We start from the raw sequence: 26951 nt of genomic DNA, 5'->3' as shown, positions 1-26951 counted from the left end.
CCGGTCGATAAGGGGCGCAGGGGCGCCGCCCCCCAAAAAGAAAAAAAAAAAAGGATTAAAAAAAAAATCTATTTTTTTGCCCACTAGGGGCGCCCGCCTCATTGGTGGCTATGGGGGGGTGGGGTTTTCCACCCGGCAGAGGCGCCGATTGGCGGCCTTCTGGGGCGTAACTGTGGCGCAGAGCACTGCACTACAACACACCCCTTTTATGATGTTTTGGATCATGATTGGTCCAGACTCCAGCCTGGACCAATCATGATTCAGGACATCCATGCAGACCTCGTTGGGGGCGGTGCTGGTGCGTGCATCAGTCACTCACCGTCACCGCCCGGTCACCTTCACGCCGCCGAAGAGGAGTCTCCAGAGAAGAAGCCGGCGCCGCTCACCTTCCCGTCGCCCGCCGCAGAAGAGGAGAGGCCGAGAGGGAGAAGCGCCGCTCACCTTCCCGCCGCCGAACGAAGAAGAGGAGAGGGAGAAGCCGCCACCTTCCCGCCGGTTCCCGCAGAACGAAGAGGACGGAGTCGGAGGAGAAGCCACCGTGACTCACAGGGCTCCAGCCTCCAGGTAAGTGCACTGCTCTCAGTCGGGCACGCACGCTAAACTCTGCATTGGGGACATGTACACTGTTCAATGCATTGAAGGGGGCACGCACGCTAAAATCTGCATTGGGGACATGTACACTGTTCAATGCATTGAAGGGGGCACGCACGCTAAACTCTGCATTGGGGACATGTACACTGTTCAATGCATTGAAGGGGGCACGCATGCTAAACTCTGCATTGGGGACATGTACACTGTTCAATGCATTGAAGGGGGCACGCACGCTAAACTCTGCATTGGGGACATGTACACTGTTCAATGCATTGAAGGGGGCACGCACGCTAAACTCTGCATTGGGGACATGTACACTGTTCAATGCATTGAAGGGGGCACGCACGCTAAACTCTGCATTGGGGATATGTACACTGTTCAATGCATTGAAGGGGGCATGCACGCTAAACTCTGCATTGGGGACATGATGATTGTACACTGTTCAATGCATTGATGGGGGCACGCACGCTAAACTCTGCATTGGGGACATGTACACTGTTCAATGCATTGAAGGGGGCACGCACGCTAAACTCTGAATTGGGGACATGTACACTGATCAATGCATTGATGGGGGCACGCACGCTAAACTCTGCATTGGGGACATGATGATTGTACACTGTTCAATGCATTGATGGGGGCACGCACGCTAAACTTTGCATTGGGGACATGTACATTGTTCAATGCATTGAAGGGGGCACGCACGCTGGTCACTGCATTGGGGACATTTACGTTGGTCACTGCATTGGGGACATGGTATGCTGGTCACTGCTTTGGGGGCATGGTATGCTGGTCACTGCATTGGGGGCATGTACGCTGGTCACTGCATTGGGGGCATGTACGCTGGTCACTGCATTGAAAGGGGCATGTATACTGGTCACTACATTGAAAGGGGCATGTATACTGGTCACTACATTGAAAGGGGTCATGTATGCTGGTCACTCCATTGAAAAGGGGCATTTATATTGGTCACTACATTGAAAGGGGGCATTTATACTGGTCACTACATTGAAAGGGGGCATGTATGCTGGTCACTGCATTGAAAGGGGGTCTGTATTGTGGGGTTTGTGCCACTCTCAGTCAGTGTATCCCATAATAGGGTGTCTCTCACAGTATATCCCATAATAGGGCCCCTGCTCCCTATTATAGGATATACTAGTACTGAGGAGACCTCTTAATATGGGATATATTGGGAGAATTTGTTCACGCAAGCAAGATACAGGGGACAAAATGGGTGGAGTCTATAAGGGGTGGGGCTTCTGAGAAATGGGAGGGGTCAAAATAGAAGGGCAGGGTCTTGCGCCCCCCCATCGAATACTAGGTTGAGGGGCTCTCCCAAAGAGAGACGCGCTGTGCTTTGCAGGCCTGGCTGACCCTGTTCTTCTAGGTCAGCCATAGCCAACCATTGAATACTAGGTCGAGGTGCTCTCCCGAAGAGAGACGCGCTGTGCTTTGCAGGCCTGGCTGACCCTGTTCTTCTAGGTCAGCCAAAGCCGACCATCGAATACTAGGTCGAGGGGCTCTCCCGAAGAGAGACGCGCTGTGCAGGCCTGGCTGACCCTGTTCTTCTAGGTCAGTCAAAGCCGACCATCAAATACTAGGTCGAGGGGCTCTCCCGAAGAGAGACGCGCTGTGCTGTGCAGGCCTGGCTGACCCTGTTCTTCTAGGTCAGCCAAAGCCGACCATCAAATACTAGGTCGAGGGGCTCTCCCGAAGAGAGATGTGCTGTGCTTTGCAGGCCTGGCTGACCCTGTTCTTTTAGGTCAGCCAAAGCCGACCATCGAATACTAGGTTGAGGGGCTCTCCCAAAGAGAGACGCGCTGTGCTTTGCAGGCCTGGCTGACCCTGTTCTTCTAGGTCAGCCATAGCCAACCATTGAATACTAGGTCGAGGTGCTCTCCCGAAGAGAGACGCGCTGTGCTGTGCAGGCCTGGCTGACCCTGTTCTTCTAGGTCAGCCATAGCCAACCATTGAATACTAGGTCGAGGTGCTCTCCCGAAGAGAGACGCGCTGTGCTGTGCAGGCCTGGCTGACCCTGTTCTTCTAGGTCCACCGAAGACTACCATTGAATACTAGGTCGAGGGGCCCATCCCCCCAGGGGCAGGGGAGGAAGGAACCTGAGGGCCACACATCCTCCCCTTAGACGTCAAGGCAGGCCCAAGGACTCACACTCTTCATCTTAGTGGGAAAAAGAAACACACACAAAAGTGAAAGAGTGACAAACAGTGGAGGAAAATAAATAAGTGGCTCTGCATGTGCTCTGAGGCCCTGAGGTCTGGAAGACAGAAATTGCCCTGGACTTAGCCAAAAGGCTGAGCCCTAAAAGGCGCAGTGCAGAAAAAGTTTTAGTGACTTTGACAATGTGCCTTTTCACACAGTAGGGTCCCACACCCACGTGTTACTAAGAGTAACCCCAGGGTGACCAGTTCGAGGGGGCACACACACTGTGGACTCTATGTCTTACCAGACAAGGTAGATCCACTCAAATCAGGAGACACTGGGCTCTTTCAGTTTTCCTGGGGAAATTATTCTCCTGCCCCGACAGCCTGCGGGTGTCCTGATTTCTATTCTAGCCAGTACTAGCCTTCCAAGCCCCCATCACTCCAGCAGAGGTACACAGCCAGCCACTCCAGCTCAGGTCAAGCCAGAATGACAGCACAGCACCCCTACTGGACACTGAAAAGAACACATACTACACTTGATCTTAGCCAAAAAGCTCCACTCATTAACATAATTGCCAGTAAACTTGTACAATAAAGTGTTTTTGAGTGCAGGCCAAAGACCCCAGTTTACAAATCCGCTCCTTCTAGCTGGCGGCGAGCCTCAAACCAGGAAGAATCATCTCAGCACATGAAATTGCATGTGGTGTCATGGCTAGTTTTCCATTCAGATCCCACAGTGGTTATCAAAGTTACATTTTCCCTTGCAGTATTTTAGAAGGATTCCACAGCCCATTGGAAATGGATCACTGAATTGCCAAATTCTCACCACAGTTTGTATTACCTTGGAGATCAGAAGCGTATGCTGCTCGGCAAGTTTCGGTCACCTTTATGACTCAAAGGATGCTGGGCGCAGCTCGGTCTGCAGAGAGGAGACGTTACCTTGAAGGAAGGCCAGGGAAGCAGATCTGTGGATAAGATGTGAAACGGTTGAGTGGGCAAGCAAAGACATGCAGCCATGATTTGTAGACAAACTTCCCTACACAGATCTACAGAGAATGCCAAACATGTGGCCTTCACTTTTGAGCCTGTAACAAAACACTATTGAGAAGGGAAAATCATATGTTTTCTCTTCACCAGACTGAAGACAAGGCCGAAACAGAATGACTTCTCTCAGCCTGGTCAGTCACCAGGAACTAGTGGCACTTTGTGCCTCATGCCTAAATGAGGTTTTGCTTACCAGTGACCAGCAGGGTAGCAAATATAACCATATAAAAAATGTTTTTCTCTCCTGTGGAGCCATTCCTGATTTTTTTCATGATTCAGGCCCCAGGCAGGACCATCATCTTCATTCTTGTCTCTATTCAAGTGACCTGGAACCAGCTGGCAGCCATTAAAAGGCTAAAAAGTCTCATTCTGCATCCTTTTCTAGTTTAGAGATGGAGGACGACAGCCCTAAAGTCTGCATCCTTAAAGTGATTGTAAAGTTTTTTAAAAAACAAACATGTTATTCTTACCTCCTATCTGTGTAGTGGTTTTGCACAGAGCAGCCCGGATCCTCCTCTTCTCAGGTCTCTCTTTGCCGCTCCTTGCCCCTCCCTCCTGTTGAACACCCCCACAGCAAGCAGCTTTCTATGGGGGCACCCGAGCCGAGCTGCAGCTTCCTGTGTCCATTCAGACACAGACCTGCCATTCGGCCCTGCCCCTTCTCTCTCCTGATTGGCTAACTGCTGTGTCCAATCAGGAGGGAGAGTCCCGGTGGGCTGTGGGACTCATGGACATCACTGGATATAAAGGGGGCTCAGGTAAGTATTAGGGGGGCTGCTGCACACAGAAGGCTTTTTATCCTAATGCATAAAATGCATTAAGATAAAAAAACCTTCTGCCTTTACAACTCCATTAACCACTTCAGCTCCGGAAGATTCACCCCCCCCCCCCCTTCGAGACCAGGCCATTTGCAATACAGCACTGCATTACTTTACCTGACAATTGCGTGGCCCTGTGCCACTCTACTCAAATGAGTCTCCTGTCTTTGGCCGGTGGCTCATGGACACCCGCAAGTGCTGTGCGATCTCCCGGCTGCTGCGGGAGACTTCGGATGTCTGCTGAAAAGTGACAGAGCCGCTGCTTCCTGTGTAGTTCCAGCTCTGTCACAGCCAGGGGGGTATATGAAATGCACTCCGCATGTGACAGCCAGGAGCCAGAGAGGAAGCAGCGGCTCTGCTCTACTGCAGCCGCTGCTTCCTCCAGCAGGAGGCGGAGCAGCTGGGAGCCCTTTTTAAGGCTATATCACCAAGGGAGGAAACTGGACACTTGAAGAGTGATATGTCTTTCTGGATGTGAAGAGGTGGTGAGTTTATGCTGGGTATTATCCCATTCCACAACTCTATGTAGTATTCCGGTGATCAAGTCCAGGATTGTATGTGGTGTCACACATTGAACAGTGTTCCATTGAGACTGCTAATCTGGAGAGTAACACTTCTGTATGATAGTTATGAGCAATGAGATACTAGCTTCTGGATATGGGACATATTCTACCCAGTGAGTGACCTTCAATAAGTAGAGTATTTATTGTTGACTTTTTCCAATCAGCAGAGGCGTAACTAGAACCTTCAGGGCCCCGATGCAAGAAACCATGAAGGGCCCCCCGGATCCCTGGCCGCCCCTTCCCTTCAAGCCTGGGGCTCTTCCCACTGATCCTGGGGCCCTTTACTCTCCTTACGGGGCCCTTTATTACGGTCCCGCAGCGGGGCCCTTTCACAAGTTCTGCAGTGGGCCCCTTCATGCAATCTTAAGGCCTCCCCATGGTGGTGGAATGCCAGGGCGGGGGGGGGGGGGGCAAACAGGGGCCCAGAGACAGCAAAGCACAAGTGAACTGGATAGAAGGAGTGGCGGGGGCAGCATACAAAAGGAACCATTTTCCTCCTGCAGCTACAGGAGGAAAAGGGAGGACAGTTATCTCTCTACATGCTGCCCCCGCCACCCCTCCTATCCAGGTGTACAGGAGAGCTGCACAGGCCCCCTGGAGCATGGGGTCCGGTTGCACTTGCAACCCCTGCAACCACTGTAGTTACGCCACTGCCAATCAGTCATCCTGACTCAGGTGGAGCCATTTTCATCACCACTCACTGTGGACATTAGTCAGGCCCAGCAAGAGGCTACTACAGTGGATATTCAACATTCTTCAAATGTGGTCACAGCCCACTGGCCCCCGTGATCATCTCCTCTCTTTTTAGTCTCAGCCCTGAAGATAGAGCCTCAAAATGTAGGACTATTTTTTTCTTTAACTGAGTTATTTTTCTCCTTGTATAATATCAGATCCCACTTTTTCAGTCCATGACAGGGGAAATATGTGGTTACACGTGCTGCAATGAATGGGGACCATGTTATAGGATTCTGTGCTTAGCTGCCTGTGTGTTTTTATCTTTGGTGTCTTGGGTTGGCCATTCTTTATATCCATGCTATAAATGAAGTATTCTATTTTTCAATAAAGTCAATTTATGTTTTCACTTTAAAACACTGCTGTTGGTTCTCCTTTACAAATTCTTTCCCCCCCCCCCCTCTCTCTCCCTTCCCCTTTCCCCCTTTTTAATTACATTTCCTCCAGCAGTACCCGCATGACCAGGATTACCCACCAGCATTACCCGCACCAGCAGTAACCGCCAACAGTAATCGCACCAGCAGTACCTGCTAGCAGTCTGTAAAATAAGTAGAAAAGGTATGTGCATTAGAGTGTCCCCCATATAGATCCCCCCTTACAGCAGGCCAGGGTAAGGTGAGGACACCCATATAGATCCCCCCTTACAGCAGGCCAGGGTGAGGTGAGGTCCCCCATATAGATCCCCCCTTACAGCAGGCCAGGGTGAGGTGAGGTCCCCCATATAGATCCCCCCTTACAGTCAGCAGGCCAGGCATTTGGCAAGGGCAGGTTCCCCATAAGATAGATCCCCTTTCCTTTACAGACTTCTCACTACTCAGTCAGTCACTAGTACAGTCAGACAGTACTACAGTAGTCTCTTACCTACCTTTTGTAGTGACCAGCATGCCCCTCCATCAATGTAGAGACCAGCGTACCCCCCATCAATGTAGTGACCAGCATGCCCCCCCCATCAATGTAGTGACCGGCGTAACCCCCCCCAATCAATGTAGTGACCAGCATGCCCCCCATCAATGTAGTGACCAGCATGTCGTGTCCACTTCAATGCAGAGAGACTTACCTAAGGTAGAAGAACACAGCCTGACATCCATGATCCCACATGTTCAGTCTGCCCCGCAGCTAGTTCTCTTGACTGAGCGGGGAGCACGGCACAGCAAACCAATCACGTCGTGAGCAGCGGCACAGCGAACCAATCAGGTGTGCAGGCACGCGTGATTGGTTAGCTGTGCAGCTGCTCCCGGCACCGCTGCTCACCGCTCAGTCAGGAGAACTAGCTGCAGGCAGGCAGACGGAACATGTGGGACGGATGTCGGGCTCTGTTCTGCTACCTTCTACAACCACTGAGTATAGTACGTTCGGCAATGTGACTATCGCCCACGCTCTATCGTTCAGCCCTACCTATGAGTGTAATGTTTTCAGCGGGGTGGCAACAGGGGTGGCAAGGACTTCGTCTTGGGTGGCAATTGCCACCCCAGCTAGCCCTCTGGCTCCACTACTGCAGGAGCCTGAACATTTGGACCCTCAATCCACTGGTCATGTGTGCAATGCTTTGCAGTTTCAAAAGCCAAAAGATTAATACTTATTTATTTTATTACAGGTGGAATTGGCCTTTAATATTAGTTTACTTATTGCTTCAAGATTCAAGAAATGTTACTGCCATTCTACAAATGAGAAGTCATAGAAATAATATAAAGTTATAGCCCCTTCCACTGCTTCAGTTTGATGGATACAAAGTGGAGGACTGCCCAATGCATATACAGTATATGGGCGGCCACTCTGTGCCAGATCCGATACATGCCCGCCCGCCCCCAATCTGTGCTGTGATGCAGTATAGCAAAGTCCGTCAACAGGTCCCAGACAGAATTATGGCAGGGACCTGCTGATTGGCTTAGCGAATCACAGTACAGAGCCCTGTGTTTACTAACACCACAGGGAGCCGAGTACACGGAGCAGCGATGCAAAGCAAAGCAGTCAGAAAAAAAATTAGCCATATTGATGATTAGTAAAAGTAGCACATATTTACACATTGTTAGGCACACAGTTGATTGCCCCTAGCTGTTAACCCCTTCCCAGCCAGTGTCATTATACAGTGATAGTGTATAGTATTAGTACCGATCACTATATTCGTGTCACTGGAGATGTCAGTTCACACAAAGAGTTAGTGTCAGATTTCCCACTGCACTATTACAGTCCCACTATAAGTCACTGATCACCACCACTAGTAAATATATTATATATATATATATATATATATATATGGAAAAAAAATGATTTTTAAATCTTTTTACTGGATATGTTTCAGGGATGCACCAAAATTTCAGCGGCCAAAACATATCAGCTAAAAATTGTGTTTTTGGAATTTTGCCAAATAGAGAAAAAGGTGCATTTTACTGTGCTTATGGTGTGTTTTTCATAGGTCATATGATTCAAAAATCGCATCCAAAACGCAACACGGACGCCTTTTTGCTGCACATTCAATGTATTTCAACAGAGATGTATTTTTGGTGCAGTTTTTTAACTGACCAAAAATGCAGCAAGCAAGATAGTGCAACAGATCAGTGTGAAGACATACATGGAATTTAAATGGACACATTTTTCTTGAGCTTTTCTTGCACTAAAGGTACCGATAATGGCCGACAATAAATGCATTCACATTTAAATTCATATTACAGCAATTAAAAAGTCGAATATACAATTATATATAAAAATATATATATATTTTTAAAACTGTCATTTTCAGTTTCGGCCAAGTGCATCCTAAATTTTTGATTTCGGTACCAAATTTTCCTGACGCCAACATGGCAGCATAAATAGGATATAGCTCCGCCCAGGGGCGTATCTAGACCATTTGGCACCCGGGGCGGATCTGATATCTGGCACCCCCCCCCCCCCAACTTTAAAATGTAAAAACACAATTTGCGCGGTTGTGCGACGTTGTACCCAAATTAAATTGATGTCCTTTTTTTCCCCACAAACAGAGCTTTCTTTTGGTGGTATTTGATCACCTGTGCGATTTTTTTATTTTTGAAAAAAAGGAGCGGCAATTTTGAAAACAAAAAAAAAACAATATTTTTCACATTCTGCTATATAACATTCCCCGAAAAAAAAATTATAAATCAAAATTTTTTAACATTTTAGGCCAATTTGTTTTCTGCTACATATGTTTGGTTAAAAAAAAAAACCACAATAAGCGTATTTTGATTGGTTTGCGAAAAAGTTATTGCGTTTACTAACTAGGGGAAAGATTTCTGTCATTTTTTTTTACTAGTAATGGTGGCGATCTGCGATTTTTTTTGTGGGACTGCGACATTGCGGCGGACAGATCGGACCCTTGACTGACATTTTTGACACTTTTGGGGGTACCAGTGACATTACTACAGTAATTAGTGCTATACATATGCACTGTTACTGTAAAAATGACACTGGCAGGGAAGGGGTTAACACTGTTGGTGATCAAGGGGTTAAATGTGACCCTAGGGGAGTGTTTCTAACTGTATGGGGGTTGAACTTGTGAAATGATCATAGAGACCTGTGATCCTATATAGAAGGATCACAGGCGCTCTATGATCATTCCAGGGAGAAGAACGGTCGGCTGTGTTTACAACATCCGACCGTATTTCTCTCTCAGTGGGGAACGATCGATGGTGTCAGGCAGCAATCGGAGCCGCCTGAAACCCCCATCGGCTTCCCCAATGACGATCGGGAGCGGGACCACGCCACCTATCGGCATTCAGGCGAGCGACGTATACTTACGTATACGTACGTAAATATACTGTAGGCACTTGGCAAGTGGTTAAGTATACAGCATGTATACAGGAGCAACGAAGGGCCAACAACTGAAGTGGGTTTCATTAAAATAGCACGGTGTACTGTGACAAGCCATGTTGCAGATATAAAAAACAGGAGGACTGCCTTAAATACTGCCATTTAGGAGGTATGTAGTATGCAGAGTCAAGTGTATATTTTCTGGGGGGTTAGTGAACAGAGGTATTCAAGCTGTATAAGTAGTTTTATTTTATGTACTGCTGATATTATATGGTGCCCAGACTGCCCAGAATCAAGTGAGGCTGGAAGAATCCATTAGGCAGATGATCAGATCTCCACACACAGCACCCCCCCCCTCCCCCCGATGGTAGTGCCCAGACAGACTGGTGTGTCCTCTCTCTCTCAGATCCCCTCGGTCAGTCGGGACCTGGGCTAGTGGGCTGGCCAGGAGGAAGACGACACCCAGGGCAGTGATTTTTATCAGGGACAGTCACAGACAGGAAGAAGACTCTTGCAGACAGTTGCGGCCAGAGGAGGACCGAGGAGGACATAATAATTACACTTACATCATCACAGATTGACAGAGGACACTTACCTGCAGGCTGCAGCGAGGAGGAGATGGGTGGAGCAACGTCACCTTCTTGGCGCGGAGGAGGAGGAATTTAAACCCTCCTCCCCTGTGAATGCTGGGCATTCCCTGTGTGCCTGACGTCACTGGTTGCTAGACGCCAAGCGGCAGTCAGAAAGCAACCAGTGGAGGAAGCAGGCAGCGTGCGTTTCATTCTGGGACACTGTTTTGTCCCGGAATGAAACTGCCTTCTCATCTGTCATGCTATAAGCAGCAGCGGCCGGCCCGGCACCAGTTTGTCTCTGACACCCCCCATTTGCCTGACCCAGACAGTGACACCCCCCCAGTGAATGGCACCCGGGGCGGACCGCACCCCCGCCCCCCCTATTGGTACTCCACTGGCTCCGCCCCTATATCCACCCACAGGACCTGTTTAAATCTATAAAAGTCTGACTGAGAGCGACCTCCCCCATCCTCAAAGATCAACGCCTACAGACCGTTACACTCAGAATAAGCTGTTAACTGCAGACTACGTCGGAGTCCATCTGGGTTCAGCCTCTCCCAGGCGCAGTTCCTCATCTTAGGCTACTAAATGCGCCAACAAGGTGGGGAGCCCTTCTGATGATCTTTTGGGGCAGAGGTGGTCTCTTATTCAGAGACGGTTCCCCTCTCGTGGCATGCCTGCTGTGGAGTCAAGATCCAGCAGCAGGGACCGCATGGCATTTTTTTTCTCTCTCTATGGAAGTCTATTTCAGGTCTGATTCCTTTTCTTTTCCACATATTTTATATATGTACATGTTAGGATTCTTTTTGGTTTATTGTGGGTGAAAACAGGGTTAGTAGGGGACCCCTTCGGCTTCGCTCTCCCTTCCCATAGCTTCAGGGGTTCGCGCACAGCTCTCCTTTCACTTTGAGCTGGCCGCAGCATCCGCAGGCGATTCTGCTTTTATGCGCATGTGCGGTGGACTTCGGCGGCCATGTTTCCGGGGGCCCAGAGATGCCGGCAACTGCGTGATGTGTCGCGAGGACACGCCGGCCTTCTTTGATTAGGGAAAAGGCGTCCCTCGTTACTCTGCCTTTCTGGATTGGAAAGAAGGCGTGGGGGCGGAGGTTCATGAGAGGTGCCCTATTTAAAGGGCACAGGGAGATAATGGATGCCTTTTGAATTTTGGCATCAGGACAGTCAGCATCTCTTCCAGAGGATTGAACTAGCCCAGGTAAGTCACACTGTCTGGGGATAGGGTTAGTACTAGTAAACTGTTTTTTCTGCCAAACGTTTCGTTGTTTGCTTATGAAAAAGGGGAGGGTGTACATGTATGTATATACACATCTATATATTTATTTTATTCCCTGTTCTCTCTTCCCTTTTTTTTCCTCAATTTTGCCATGCAGTCCCCTTTGCACCCTTTGGTTCTTTTTCCAGCATGAGCTTACCGCCACATGTCCAAGACCACCACAATATCAGGTAAGGGCCACCTTTGGTTAAGTAAGAGGATGCGGGAGAAAAAGAATGCGTTATGCCCTGACCAGGGTTCATACACATTTTTACCAATAAAATTCCATGACTTTTCCATGACTTCACGTAAATCTTCATGACCTAATGTTTCATGAAATGTCTATGTATACATGTTAAATAAGAAGAAAAATCCATGGTACACGCAGCATATTTTTATTAAAATAAATGGCAAGCTTTGTAGTGTACAGTCCTCTGCAGCTAGGGTTTCGCTTCTGGATACAGCATGACTCAAAATGGTTCCTTGTTTTACAGTGGATGAGATGGAAGCACCACTGCCGTAGCTGGGAGCCGGTGTCACTTCAGGCGAACGGGTGAAAAAGCCAGCGATCGAATTGGAAGCTGTGGAACACGCAGCTGCAGACTGGTGTTTTGCACCTTTAGCGTGGCTAGACAGCGCTGCCCCTCCCATGTTCGAAATGTCAAACGTTTTAAGACACACTGTACATTTAGCATGTCCCGGGTCCTGATCTTTCTCCAGCCACCTCTCATACTTTTCATCATGAAGCCATACATTTTTAAAGCTGCATTTCCCTGGAATTGCTACACACTAATGTTAGCTGAAACTGCATTACCCCCATAAAGTTAACTATTGTAATTTGACCAATATACTGGAGAAAGAAGAAGATTAATGGGCGCTCCTGCTTGGGGATAAAGCTTCAGTTCAGGCAGTCATGAAGGTGCAGCCTGACTGGTGGATGGCACAGATGCACAAATATGCAAAAAAACCAGAAAGGTGCCACTGTGGAGCAGATGCTTAATCATGTTATTGACATTTTTTACATGGTGTAAGCGTTTATCTGCATAGGAGGTAGGCATCCTTCCGGGTCCACGTTTTTTCCCTGAGACTGGCCAGCAGCAGCCGAGAGATGACACTGGAGAACCAATCAGGGGACTCACCTCTGATCGAGGCAGTGGTGAAGCGCACTCACTGGAGGGCCGCATGAACATGATGACTCGGGGGGTGCGATAAACAGTTTCAGAGCATGCATCCTCTGGTGGAGCGCTTCATGACAGCTGTGCTCAGACTACGCCCTCCCAAAAGAAATAGGTTCCCTCAATGGGACCTGGCAATTGTCCTCAATTTTCTGTGAAGCCCTCCTTGTGCTCCTACGGAGGATTGTTTGTTATGAGACATCACCTTAAAAACGGCTTTTCTAATAGCCAAAACTTCAGGGGGAAGGGTGTCGGAGATCCTAGTATTGGGGACTACAGAACCTTACATCATTTTCTTCCCTGACAGGGTTGTGCTGAGACCATTGGATCACTTTGTCCCAAAAGTGGCTTCAATATTTCACCTCTCCAGTGAGTGGGTGCTTCCAGCCTTCCCAGCAGTATCAGGTTCTGACCTGCATCAGTTGGACATTCCAAAAGTCCTCAAATCCTATCTTCAGGCTACATTTGCATTCAGACATGCTAACAGACTTTTCATCCTACCTACCGGAAAATTTAAAGGGAAAGAGGCTCCGGCCAGAACCATCTCGGCTTGGATAGTGAAAACTATTTATTAAGCATATAGAGCGGCCGGGCAGGATCCTCCAGAGGTGGTTAGAGCTCACTCAACCAGGGCTATGCCTTATTCTTGGGAAGCACATGCGGGCAGGGCCGGACAGGTAATAAAAACCAATCCTGGAAATAATTTCATAAGAGCCCCAATGGCGTAGCGTGGGTTGTCAGGACCCAAGGCAAGGCAAGTAATTTGTGCCCCTAACCAGCGGACATTTAGCACTCTAGCAGTCCCTTCCACTCATACAAAATTAAAACCCCTTATGGTACATTTTAGAATTTACCACTCCTTCTCTTTGTTCTCCTTTTTTTCCCCTTTTATCTCTCTTTGTTCTCATTTCTTTGTCTTTTATCGCTCTCTATCCTAATTTCTTGTTTCCCCCCCCCCCCATCTCCCTCTCTCTCTATCCGACTTTCCTGTTCTTTCTCTTATTCTTTCTCTCCCTTTTTCTTTGTTCCCGCCCTCTTTTCCTCTCTCTTCCATGAATTCTCTCTTTTTATTCCTTCTCTTACTCCTTGTTTGGGGGGGGGGGGGGGGATCAGTGGCAGTGCTGGGGGGGGGGGGGGGAAAATCAGTGGCACTGCAGGTTGGGGGGGGGGGGAATAGAATCCATGGCAATGCTGGGGTGGAGTTCTGATCAGCCAACCTAGGTGCTCTTGATCAATGTCATCTGCTGATCTAAAAGAGTTGTAGTGGAGCCTTTTAATGTCAACTTTAATCACAGGCATGGTTACTCTCCAGCTCCGTGGTGTCTTGCAGCATGGACACCTATGCTGAAATCAGGAGATAGGGTCCCACTTCACGTTCCTCACCTGTCAGCTGACTGCTAGTCTCTGCCCCCAGCCATGTCGTGAACAGAATAGGCAGCCGCGAAGAGGCTGGGAGAGCGGCAAGGGCTCCAGGAACAGCCCAGCTGGGCGGCCACAGTCTCCAGGGACAGCCCAGCTGGGCGACCACAGGCTCCAGGGACAGCCCAGCTGGGCGACCACAGGCTCCAGGGACAGCCCAGCTGGGCGACCACAGGCTCCAGGGAAAACTGTGCTGGGCAGCCGCAAAAAGACTGGGAGAGCAGCTCGGGCTCCAGGGACAGCCCAGCTGGGCGGCCACAGGCTCTAGGAACAGCCCAGCTAGGAGGCCACAGGCTCCAGGGAAAGCCCAGCTGGAGGCTGGGAGAGCGGCCCGGGCTCCAGGGACAGCCCCAACTCCTGTTCACAGCAAAGCCACCGCTTCTCTCTATGCTGTTCTTGTAGATCAGGGGTAGGGAACCTTTTTTGTGCCAAGGGCCCTTTGAATATTTATGACATCATGCAGGGGGACGTACAAAATTATCAAATTAAAAATGAGCCTGTTATATTTGGTCAAACATTAAATTCTCTAAACATCTCTTTGGTGAGATGTGTGCTGTTAGCTGGTATTGATGATGTTGCTACACGCAACTGGCTGTTGGCTGGTGGTGGTTACTGCTGGCTGGTACAGCTGGTTGGTACTGCTGGTGGGTACAGCTTGCTGGTACTGCTGGTGGGTAAAGCTGACTGGTTGGAAATGCTGGTGGGTACTGCTGGCCGGTACTGATGTGGGAAATGCTGGCTGGCACTGCTGCGGGTACTGCTCTGGATACTGCTGTGGATACTGCTGGCGAGTACTGCTGTGGATACTGCTGGCGAGTACTGCTGTGGATACTGCTGGCGAGTACTGCTGTGGATACTGCTGGCGGGAAATACTGGCTGGAGACAGGAGTGTGGGGAGCAGTGCTGCGCCGGAGGAAGCATGGTGCAGAGCCGATCCTTCCCCTCTCGGTCAGTCCTGACAGTCTTGAGTCGGAGTGATATCAAATGCACTCCGCCTATGACTCAGACTGTCAGGACGGACCTGGAACTATACAGGGAGCATCGGCTCCATTCTGACAGTTCAGCTGTTAGCCGGGATATCGATACCGAATGCGGCCCCCACCAGTATTGTAGAAAAAAAAAGCCCCAATCCCAAAGCTCCTAGGTGACAGCGGCCCCAGGACAGACGGCCTACTGGGAAATTTTCCGCTTTCCCGGAAGGCCAGTCCAGATCTGCGTGCGGGAGTGTCTCTGGAGACAGTCTGCAGAGCGGCTAGCTGGTCATCACATCATACGTTCTTTCTTAAGTCACTACAGGGTGGATCCAGCAGCTCTTACAACAGTAGAGTTTGGGAGGAAAACCATTTAAACTTCTTAGTCTATTGTCAATTAAAAACTAAGTTTGACACATTAAACCCTCCCTCTCAAAAGCTTATTATTTATCATATGTATGCTGCCATGTTGGCGTCAGGAAAATGGAAAATTGGATCAAATACTTACCGTAATTTTCCTTTCCTGACGCCAATACATGGCAACATACAAACCCTCCCTCTGATCTTTGTGCTTTATACGGATAATGGGGGAGGTCAGACTTTTATAGATCTTTTTTTTATAAAACTTTTACAGGTCATGTAGGTGGATATAGGGGCGGAGCTATATCATATGTATGCTGCCAGGTATTGGTGTCAGGAAAGGAAAATTACGGTAAGTATTTGATACAATTTTCCTTTCAGTGCACCTCTAATATGTTTTATAGCAGAAAGTAAAAAGTATTGGGTTTTCTTTTTTCAACATTTTTGGTCTTTTTTTATTAAATTTAATAAAAAATAAAAAATCCAGTGGTGATCAAATACCACCAAAAGAAAGCTGCCTTTTATTAGAAAAAAATTATATAAATTTCATTTGGGTACAGCATTGCATGACTGCGGAATTACCAGTTACAATAGTACAGTGCCGATTAGCAAAAAATGGCCTGGTCATGAAGGGGGTAAAATCTTCAGTAGGCCAAGTGGTGAAAGGGTTTGCTGAAGTTTACAGAAAAAAATGTAAAGGTTAGATAACACCCAACCCCTCCGGTCTCCCTGTACTTACCTCCAGGGTTGCCGAGCTGTCAGCACCCCCTGCTCCAACGGTCCAGGGATCTGAAATCCTCTTTTTTCCTCGATCAGTGCTACCAGCACACACCAGATGGATTCTGATTGGTCAGCATCATTAATGTGATGCCACTGATCAAAAACAGAATTAACCGCTTCTGGGCCGCCCCACGCACATATACTTTGGCAGGGCGGCCATCAGCGCCAAATCAAGTACCTGTGCGTCTTTTTTTTTTTTCCAGGTCTGGGGTGCGCATGCGCGCTACTGGTGACTAGCGGGACACAGCAGGAGCCAATGAGCGGGCGCCCGGCGGACCTGACTTTCGCCAGCACCTGACGATCGTTTCGGGGAGAGAGGCAGAACGGCGGTCTACCTATGTAAACAAGGCAGATCGTTCTTCTGTCACAGGGGAAGATGGGGATCTTGTGTTTCTGCTAAGTAGGAACACGGATCTCTGTCTTCCCCCAGTCAAGGCACCTCCCCCACACAGTACTCCCAGGTAACACATTTAACCCTTAAATCACCCCTGATGTTAACCCCTTCCCTGCCAGTGTCATTAGTACAGTGACAGTGCATTTTTTTTTAGCACTGATCACTGCATTGGTGTCACTGGTCCCTAAAAAGTGTCGCTTAAGCCCCGTACACACGTACCGAATGTCGGCCGAACGATCGGCCGTCTTTTGTCCGGTGCTGTCCTGTCGGCTGAAAAGTGCTAAAGACTGCACACGAATTTTATCGGCCAACAACAGCCGACTGCAGAAGTGATGTCATGTGATGGTTAATTTTCCGTGTGTTTTTTCTTTTCTGAGCATGCCCAGTCTTGCTAATCTGCTGTTTGTCGGCCGAATTCTTTACTGACTGGCGAACAATCGGCCGTTCTGGTGACGGCCAACAAATATTTTAAAGTCTGCATGACAGATTCTTTTCGGCCGAAAAGGCGCTGTCGGAAGCATCATACTAACAAGCCGACAATCGGCCGATCGTTCGGCGGCCGAATATTTACGGCCGACAATCGCTACGTGTGTACGGGCCTTTAGTGTCAGATTTGTCTGCCACAATGTAGAATACAGAAAAAAAAAAAAAAAAAAAAATCACTGGGCACCACCACTACTAGTAAAAAAAAAAAAAGTTTGTAGATGCTATAACTTTTGTGCAAACCAATCAATATACGCATATTGGTAACAGATTAAATATTGGCCTAAATTGATGAAGAAATTACATTTTTTACTTTTTATTGGGTATGTTTTATAGCAGAAAGTAAAATCTTTTATTATTTTTTTCAAAATGGGTCTTTTTTGTTTATAGCACAAAAATTAAAAAAACCGCAGAGATGATCAATTACCACCAAAAGAAAGCTCTATTTGTGGGGAAAAAAAAGGACATCAATTTTAATTGGGTACATAGTCGCATGACCACGCAATTGTCAGTTAAAGTAACGCAGTGCCGTATCGCAAAAAATTGCCTGGTCATGAAGGGGAGTAAACCCTCCAGAACTGAAGTGGTTAAACTGGTCCATGACAAGCGCTGCATGGCTTATGGTAAGAAGGGTCTAAAACAAATCAAAACATCCTCCAACCAAAACAATGTGTAGGAAATTAAAGCCTTTTTAGAGCAGGGCTAACACTTCAAAGCAGAACTAAACCCCCCCCCCAATACTTTTTCAGCCAAGGAAGCCGCCATCTTGGCCTCTGTTTAATTAGCAACTGTCACGGGGCTGCACATGTGATCAGTTATGACACCAGCTACTTGATGGTTTGACAGTCTGGTTGACAGCAGAAGCAAATGTGAGAGCATTTCCAGCATGCCAGGAATATAACGTTTTTTTTAAACCATTAACTTGATGGGTTTAGTTCCGCTTTAAGTTTATCTAATTTACCTGCAGAAGGTAATTTTACAGTTTGGAAATGATCAGGAAATGGAAATAGACAGCTGTGCTGGGCTGTGGTTTTTGGCAAATATATCTTATTCTGGATGGCAACGTTCCAACTTTCTTCAGATTTAACAAATCTTCTACTGTCTTAGTTTACGTTTACAGAAAATCTGTAAAAGGTGACCTAACATCGGACCCTCTTCCCCTCCCTGGTCCTGCTGTACTTGCCTCCCTCAATCCTGAGCTGCCAAGGCTCCAACAAGCCACTCCACCAGTCCGGGGATTTGAAATCTCTGCTTCTGTCGCTCTTCTCTGTCCAGCGTTGCCACTACGGACCAGACAGATTCTAATTGGTCAGAACGGTCACATGTCACGTTGACCAATCAGAATCTGTCTAGTCCAACCTTACAGCGCTGGACGGAGAGGACAGAAAGTAGCAGGGATTTCAAAACCCCTGACTGGTGAAGTTGCATGCAGGAGTCTTGACAGTTTAGGATTGAGGGAGGCAAGTACAGTGGGGACCACAGGGGTGGGTAGGTCACCTTTACACATTTTCTGTAAAGATTAACTATTTAGGCCCCTTTCACACTTGTGCGACCTAAAAGTCGCACGATTTTGCCTGGACTGAAGCAATGTCTGTGTAATCTTCAGATCTATGGACCTCAAAACGCATCAAAGTCAGACCAAAGTAGTGCAGGGACTACTTTGAAGTCGTTGAGACTTGAAGTCGCACAGATATGAACAGTACTCATTGGAAATCATGCGACTCTGCAGTCCCAAGTCTCAGGACAAGTCGCAAGTGTGAAAAGGGCCTTAAGAAGACGTTTTAAGGGCATCCTGCCTCTTTGCAGCCATTTCTGGTCTAGATGCAGATCATTGATAGCTGCATGGCGTTTCCTAGGGTTGGTTTCCTGATGTCGACAACAGTGGACCATGCCTATGTGGTGTGTGCTGTACCAGCCACTGATAGTCCCCAAAATTGGAAGCCCATGGGACAGGGTGACAATGGAGGAGCACAACTGGGAGACAGGAACAGAGGGTTGTCACCCTCGCGGCAGGACCAAGCATCATTTTATTGATAACTGCAGATTTTAAGTTGTTTTTTTTATGGCATTAGAATTCTAAATCTTATATGAGATACTGTAATAGCAATTGAGTTTACATCTACATTAAGAAAAAGTCTAGGGCCACAGGAAAGTGAAAGGAGACAGATCCCATAAATATTTAGGCTTCCAGTGACAATTATTGTTATTTTTCACTTATTTTACTATAAACACATCTGGCACACCATCACTGTGAAAACAAAAAAGGACCAATCAGGAAACAGCACCAAAACAGGCTACAAACCTACGAAGCATTTATAGCAACATCTATATGAAGCATGCACTGCCTGTCCTGCCTGACAGCACCGAGGCCGATTCATCCTGGAAAGTGAAAGATTGAGCTGCAACACTGACAGTTCTTATTCTGGACACAAAATAAATACCGTATATACTCGAGTATAAGCCGACCCGAGTATAAGCCGAGACCCCTACTTTTACCACAAAAAGATAGGAAAAATCATTGACTCGAGTATAAGCCTAGGGTGAGAATGCAGGGCGGCGGGCATGGTACAGGAGAATGCAGGGTGATTGGCATGGTGCAGGAGAATGCAGGGTACTAGCATGGTGCAGGAGAATGCAGGGTACTGGCATGGTGCAGGAGAATGCAGGGTACTGGCATGGTGCAGGAGAATGCAGGGTTGTGGGCATACTACAGGAGATGCAGTGCTGTGGGCATGGTACATGTGGACCATGCCCGCAGCACTGCATCCCTCGTAGTGTGCCCGCAGCCCATGGCAGGTAGTGCAGCTGTTTCACTTACCTGTTCCAGAGGCGCCTTCATTTTAAAAATGGCGCCGCCCGGCGCCGACACGTCATTGCGCACGCGCCGCCGCGGCTCGTATACTTTCGGCTATTCCCGGCCTCTCCCGAGCGGCGCCGGGAATAGCCGAAATGACACGAGCGGCGGCGCGTGCGCGGTGACATGTATGCGACGGGCGGCGCCATTTTTAAACCTTAAACCCGTCGGAGCGGACAGGAAATTTTTTTTTTTTTCCTTGACTCGAGTATAAGCTGAGGGGGACGTTTTCAGCACAAATGTGCTGAAAAACTCGGCTTATACTCGAGTATATACGGTACCTATTATGGGGACCTATAAACATAATTGTCTGTATTTGGGGGTCATTGGGGCTTCATGCTGCCATAGTTCATCTGGGAACACTAAAAAGGATTTATAAAAAGGTATTTGTGCTGTCAAAATTATTCTTTGGAGGGAAAGAGTTTTCCCTTACCACTTTAGCTCAAGAAGATCTTACCCCCTTCATGACCAGGCCATTTGCTATTTAGAACTGTGCTACTTTACCTGGTAATTGCACAGTCATGCAGCACTGTACCCAAATTAAATTTATATCATTTTTTCACACAAATAGAGCTTTCTTTTGGTGGCATTTGATCTGCACTGGATCTTTTTTTTTTTTTTTTTCGAAACCGGTACTGTTCTTTAGAGCCGGTGGTTGGCTTTCAGAAGATAACTCAGGAGCCCTCTCGGCCGTTATCCCAGCGAGCGGGAGGAGACGTCCCCCCCTTCTCACAGCTCTGCCCGGGTCTCCCATCACACCGGGAGACCAGAGCAACCAGCCAGAACATCCGCTGGCTGGTTGGAGTCCCGAACAAAGCCGGATTCTCTGATGTAGTAACCCAGAAGTGGCGTCATGACGTCACTTCGGTTTATGGGGCGGCTAATGGCGCCAAATTTAAAAAACTGTCAGTATTTAAAAATGCAGATTTTGGCATGTTGAATACTTTGAAGTACAGTGGAGGGGTCCGGGGTCTTTTAGAACCCCGATCCCTCTATAAAAAAAGAGTACCTCCAACTGCCTATTACTGTCACAAGGGATGTGTACATTCTTTGTGACAGCAATAAAAAAAGTGATCAGATTTAAAAAATTTGTTTTAAAAAAACAGTGCTAAAAATAAAAAATAAACAAAATAAATAGGAAAAAAAATTTTTTTTAATGCTACCCCGTCGCCATGAGCTCGCACACGAAATAACACGCATAAGTAAGTCGCGCCCGCAAATGGAAACGGTGTTCAAACCACACATGTGAGATATCGTTGCGATGGCCGGAGTGAGAGCGATAATTCTAGAAAATAACCTCCTCTGTAATTCGAAACTGGTAACCGTTAAACATTTTTAAAGCACCGCCTATGAAGATTTTTAAGTACTGTAGTTTGTCGCCATTCCACAAGTGCGCACAATTTTAAACCGTAACATGTTAGGTATCTATTTACTCGGCGTGACATCTTTCACAATATACAAAATCATTGGGCTAAGAGCTGGTTCACACTACCACTACCAGAAAGTCGCCCCGTGACTTGAAGAGACTTGGAAGAGACTTGGAAGAGACTTGGAAGAGACTTGGAAGAGACTTGGAAGAGACTTGGAAGAGACTTGGAAGAGACTTGTGCACTACTTTGAAGAGACTTGGAAGAGACTTGGAAGAGACTTGGAAGAGACTTGGAAGAGACTTGGAAGAGACTTGTGCACTACTTTGAAGAGACAGGCGACTTTGTCTGTGGGGAATGCCTGGCTAATCTCTTTCTTCTTCCTGGAAAGTCTGATAACAAGTCGTGTCAATTAAGATAAGGAGGCGACTCCCATTGAAGTATATGGGACAGTCGGATCACAGGTCGCCTCAAAGTAGTACAGGACCCTTTTCTGAAGTCGGAGCAACTTCAGTAGTGCCAATTAAGACGGCACTGATTGATTAACATTGCTTTTGTTATGTCAAGCTACCTGAGGCAACACAAGTTGCCTCACAAGTCGCGCTAGTGTGAATGGGCTCTTACTTTCCTATTTAGTTTTTTTTAAATACAGTGAAATGTATTTTTTCCCCGCAATCTTCAGGGAAACTGACAGAAGAGCCGCTTGCCTATGTAAACAAAGCAGGCGGCTCTTCTGTCAGACAGGCACAATGAGATTGTGTGTTTCAGCTGAGCTGAAACACCGATCTCTGTGTGCCTTTCACAGAGCCCTCCCCCCACAGTTAGTAAGCACATTTGGGCTTACATTTAACCCTTTGATCACCCCCAGGGTTAACCCCTTCCCTGCCAGTGTCATTTATACAGTAACAGTGCATATTATTTAGCACCGATTACTGTAGTAATGTCACAGGTCCCCAAAAAGTGTCAAAAATGTCAGTTAGGGGTCTGATCTGTCCGCTGCAATGTCGCAGTCCCGCTAAAAATCGCTGATCGCTGCCATTACAAATAAAAAATAAATAAAAAGTCCAAAATTCTATCCCATAGTTTCTTAACACTATAAACTTTTGCGCAAACCAATTAAAATACGCTTTTTGGGGGTGGTTTTTTTTACCAAAAATATGTATCAGAATCCAAATTGGCCTAAACTGGTAAAAAAAAAAAAAAAATGTAATTTCTTGAATTTTTTTTTATTGGGAATGTTTTATAGCAGAAAGTAAAAAATATTGTGTTTTTTTTTTTTCAAAATTGTTGCTCTTTTTTTGTTTATAGCGCAAAATCTACAAACCGCAGAGGTGATCAAATACCATCAAAAGAAAGCTCTATTTGTGGGAGAAAAAAAAGACATCAATTGTATTTGGGAACGGTGTCGCATGACTACGCAATGGTTAAAAGTAACGCTAAAAATGGCCTGGTCATTAAGGGGGTAAAACCTTCCGGAGCTGAAGTGGTTAAAGGGATTGTAAAGTCACGTTAACATGTTATACTAAGGCTGGCCCATACATGTTCAATTTTCTTGTACAATTTTCTGTTAGATTTACCAAAATTCATATAATATGAGGTCAAAACTAAACAACACTTTCAATTGTATCCTATAAGGCAGACCTTGTACTACATAGCTGAAGGTAAATCTTAAGAAAATTATACAACTTTCTTACAATATTCTGTACAATGTATGGCCAGCCTTACCTTCTTTGTGCAGTTGGTTTTGTACAGAACAGCATGGATCCTCCTCTTCTCGTTTCCTGCTCCTGGCCCCTCCCTCTTGTCGAGTGTCCCCACAGCAAGCAGCTTGCTATGGGGCACCCGAGCCGAGCCACAGCTCTGTGTACATTCAGACACAGAGCTGCCGTTTGGCCCCGCCCCAACAGCGCCGGGGCTGTGTCTAAGGCAATCCGGAGAGAGAGAGTCCGAGGGACTCGTGGACATCGCTGGACTGAGATGGGGCTCAGGTAAGTATAAGGGGTGCTGGGGAGGCTGCTACACACAGGTGTTTTTTTTTCTTAATGCATTAAGATAAAAAAACCTGACTTTACAACTCCTTTTACTCTTCTGGGGAAAGCTGTCCACAAGATATAGGAGTGTGTCTATGGGAATGTTTGACCATTCTTCCAGAAGTGCATTTGTGAGGTCAGGCACTGATGCTGGACGAGAAGACCTGGCTCACAGTCTCCACTCTATTTCATCTCAAAGGTGTTCTGTTTGTTTGGTGTGCAGGCCATTCAAGTTTCGCCACCCAAAAAAATCACTCATCCATGTCTTCATGGACCTTGCTTTGTGCAGTGGTGTGCAGTCACTTTGGAACAGGAAGGGGCCATCCCAGAACTGTTCCCACAAAGTTGGGAGCATGAAATTGTCCAAAATGTCTTAGTATGCTGATGCCTTAGGAGTTCCCTCCACTGGAACTAAGGGGCCAAGCCCAACCCCTGAAAAACAACCCCACACCATAATCCCCCCCTCCATCAAATGATTTGGACCAGCATACAAAATCCTGACCTCAACCTGATAGAACACCTTTGGGATGAATTAGAGCGGAGACTGCGAGCCAGGCCTTCTCATCCAACATCAGTGACTGACCTCACAAGTGTGCTTCTGGAAGAATGGTCAAACATTCCCATAGACACTCCTAAACCTTGTGGACAGCCTTCCCAGAAGAGTTGAAGCTGTTATAGCTGCAAATGGTGGCCAACTCAATATTGAACCCTACAGACTAAGACTGGGGTGCCAATAAAGTTCATGCGTGTGTAAAGGCAGACGACACAATACTTTTAGTAATATAGTGTACCCCTGTTTTAGAACCAGTTACATCATCATCGTCTTTGTGCTTCTCTTTGGCCAGCAGGGTGCTGTGATGCCAGTCTGGAGGATTGGGCATTTCTAGAAAGGCTGTGATTGCATGCAACCTGCCCTGGGTAACGCCCAAATATTATACTGAGCCTCCATGATTGAGCTGAAATTCAGTGAATGAAAGGGAAGAGTAAGGCCGGGAAAGAAAGAGCTAGATGATGCTGGGCATCTTCCTGTCGGGCACTTGGATGGGCTCTGTCTGACTTGCTGAAGCTTCTAATGCACATTGTGAGAAGCTCACAGTGTGCAGTGAAATCAGAGTATTTCAGTACAGGAGAGGAGAGGAAGCTGTATATGTACAACCGTATAAGACTGAAGGGAAGGCTGGAGATCAGATTTAATAATCCACTTTGGATAATCTCTCCCTTCGCCACAAATAAGAGGCTTCAGAAATGATTCTGACATTCGGGTCAGAAACCAGAAGATTCTGGAGTCCTGACCCCCCCCCCCCCCATCCTGCGGAAAACAGCGCCAATTCTGAATGTCCAAAAAATGTCACCGCTACTTTACTCCACCCTAAATCCAGCATACGACTCAATGCACCAAGCGTGTGTCCTATGCCAGAACAGCCGGGATCTTCTGCTCTCATGGGGCGTCAGGGATAGCAATGCCCTACGGAGATAAAAAAAAACTACAACATGGCAAACAAGCCAATGAGAAGTCAGAGGCCTGCTATAATATTAACAGTGTTAAAATCTGATTGGTTGCCAGTGGTTACTGCAGTTGTTCTGTCCGGATGACGGATACAATGTACAGAATGTGATCATTTATAGCTGGAGGTGCCAAAATACACCATTACAGGGCGTGGAGGCAGCGCCTTTAACCCTTTCTACTCCAAAAGCAATTCGCTACCCCTGGGGCACAGCAACCCAATCACTCACCAGTTCACCCCCCTTCCCAAATCAGTTTATTCTATCACCCGGCCTCATTAACCCATTGCTGCCCCACCAACACGTAATAAATGAATATTTCTGCAGCCAGTAGTCATCATCCAAATTATTAACATCATGTATTAACTCATTCCTCCCCACTCCAGGCCCCTTTTACACCACTTCTTATCTGCCCTCCCAGCACCCTTACCCATTCCTGCCCACACAAACCCTGTTAACCCATTCTTACCTAGACAGAACTCATCCCTTTTCTGACAGATTATGTTAACCCATTAATCATCTGCCAACACTTGTTAACCGATTATTTCCCTGACAACACTTTTAAACCCATTCCTCCCCCCGACAGCAATAGTTAACCACCCTTCTCCAGTCAACAATTATTTAGCCATTTACCCCATTCCTAATTTGCAAGCAACTGGTAACCCATTTTCCTCTTCCAGCACTTATTAACCCTTTCCTCCCTTGGCAGCACATATTAACCCATTTCTCTGATACCCAGAACTCCCTACACGGAATAACTCATTCCTTCTCCTCCAGCACTTATTAACTAATCCCTGTCCACACTTATTAACCCATTCCATCTCCTCCAGCACTTATTAACTAATCCCTGTCCACACTTATAAACCCATTCCATCTCCTCCAGCACTTATTAACTAATCCCTGTCCACACTTATTAACCCATTCCATCTCCTCCAGCACTTATTAACCCATCCCTGCCTCCACCTTTTAACCCATTCCTTCTCCTGCAGCACTTATTAAACCATCCTTGCCCACACTTATTAACCAATTCCTTCTCCTCCAGCACTTATTAACCCATCCCTACCTACACCTTTTAACCTATTCCTTATCCTGCAGCACCTATTAACCCATCCCTGCCCACACTTATTAACAAATTCCTTCTCCTCCAGCACTTATTAACCCATTCATTCTCCTATAGCACTTATTAGCCCATCCCTCCCTACACCTATTAACCCATTCCTTCTCCTATAGCACTTAGTAACCCATCCCTGCCTCCACTTAGTAACCCATTCCTTTTCCCCAGCACTTATTAACCCATCCCTCTCTACATTAACCCATTCCTCCTCTATTACCCTTTTCCCACTCTAACACTTAATAACTCGTTCCTCCTCTTCCATCGCTATTACCCTTTCCTCACCTAGCAGCACTCTCTATTCCTCCAGTACTTATTAACCCTTTGCACTTTTTGACCAATCCTTCTCCGGCACCCCCAATAACTTACTCCCCCTCCAGTTGGTTCACTCCCACAGTCACCCCTAACCATAATAAACCATTCTTCTTATTATGAGTCCCCAGTAATTTTCTTACCTCTGCCTCTTTTCCTCCTAGCAGGCCAGCACCATAAAAAAATATGTTTTCTTTGGCAAAGTCTTTTCTCCCCTTCCCCCGACCGGCTCAGCATTAGGAATCCCCAGCAGCCCCTCTTACCTGTCACCTCCGTCCTCTACTCCGTGTACACTGGACAGCGCCTGCCTTGCCGACTGTCACCACCGGGGGGAGGCCGAGAGCCACAGCTACTGCCGGGAAATGTAGTTCAGAGCAGCAAAGTACACACTGGGAGGGGTGGAGAGGAAACTTCAAATACCAGCATCCTCGACGCCGGTCAGATATAGAGAGAGGCATGCTGGGAAATGTAGTCTGGAGGAAAAGGCAAGTTTTAGGAGAGGTTGTGTTGTAAAATTTTGTCGGACCCGTGAAAAAATCGGACCTCGTCACTTCCGGTTATGGGAGTCTCAAGTGCGCATGCGCACCAGACATTATCTTGGTTTGGTAAACTTATAACACAGAGCGACCAGCTGAATGAGAGGAGGCGGGGCTGAGGTGGGACGGAAGACACCGCCGCGTC

General features: G+C 47.3%; 1 protein-coding gene across 4 annotated transcripts in view; it reads right to left on the bottom strand.

Annotated features, from left to right (window-relative positions):
- Positions 1-26951, bottom strand: part of TBXAS1 (thromboxane A synthase 1) — a 166699-nt gene that overhangs the window by 79238 nt on the left and 60510 nt on the right. Inside the window, exon 1 of one of the 4 annotated variants that reach the window (XM_082256147.1) lies at positions 26534-26647. The exons of the other annotated variants lie outside the window; for them this stretch is intronic. The gene's annotated coding sequence lies outside the window, so the exon portion shown is untranslated. Of the gene's footprint in view, positions 1-26533; positions 26648-26951 lie in introns of those variants that run through there. 4 annotated transcript variants of the gene reach the window in all.

This window comes from Pelophylax lessonae (assembly GCF_965119305.1).
Source record: "Pelophylax lessonae genome assembly, chromosome: 4".
NCBI lineage: Eukaryota > Metazoa > Chordata > Amphibia > Anura > Ranidae > Pelophylax > Pelophylax lessonae.
The sequence above is the reverse complement of the archived record's forward strand: the minus strand, read 5'-3'. Positions and strand labels throughout refer to the sequence as shown.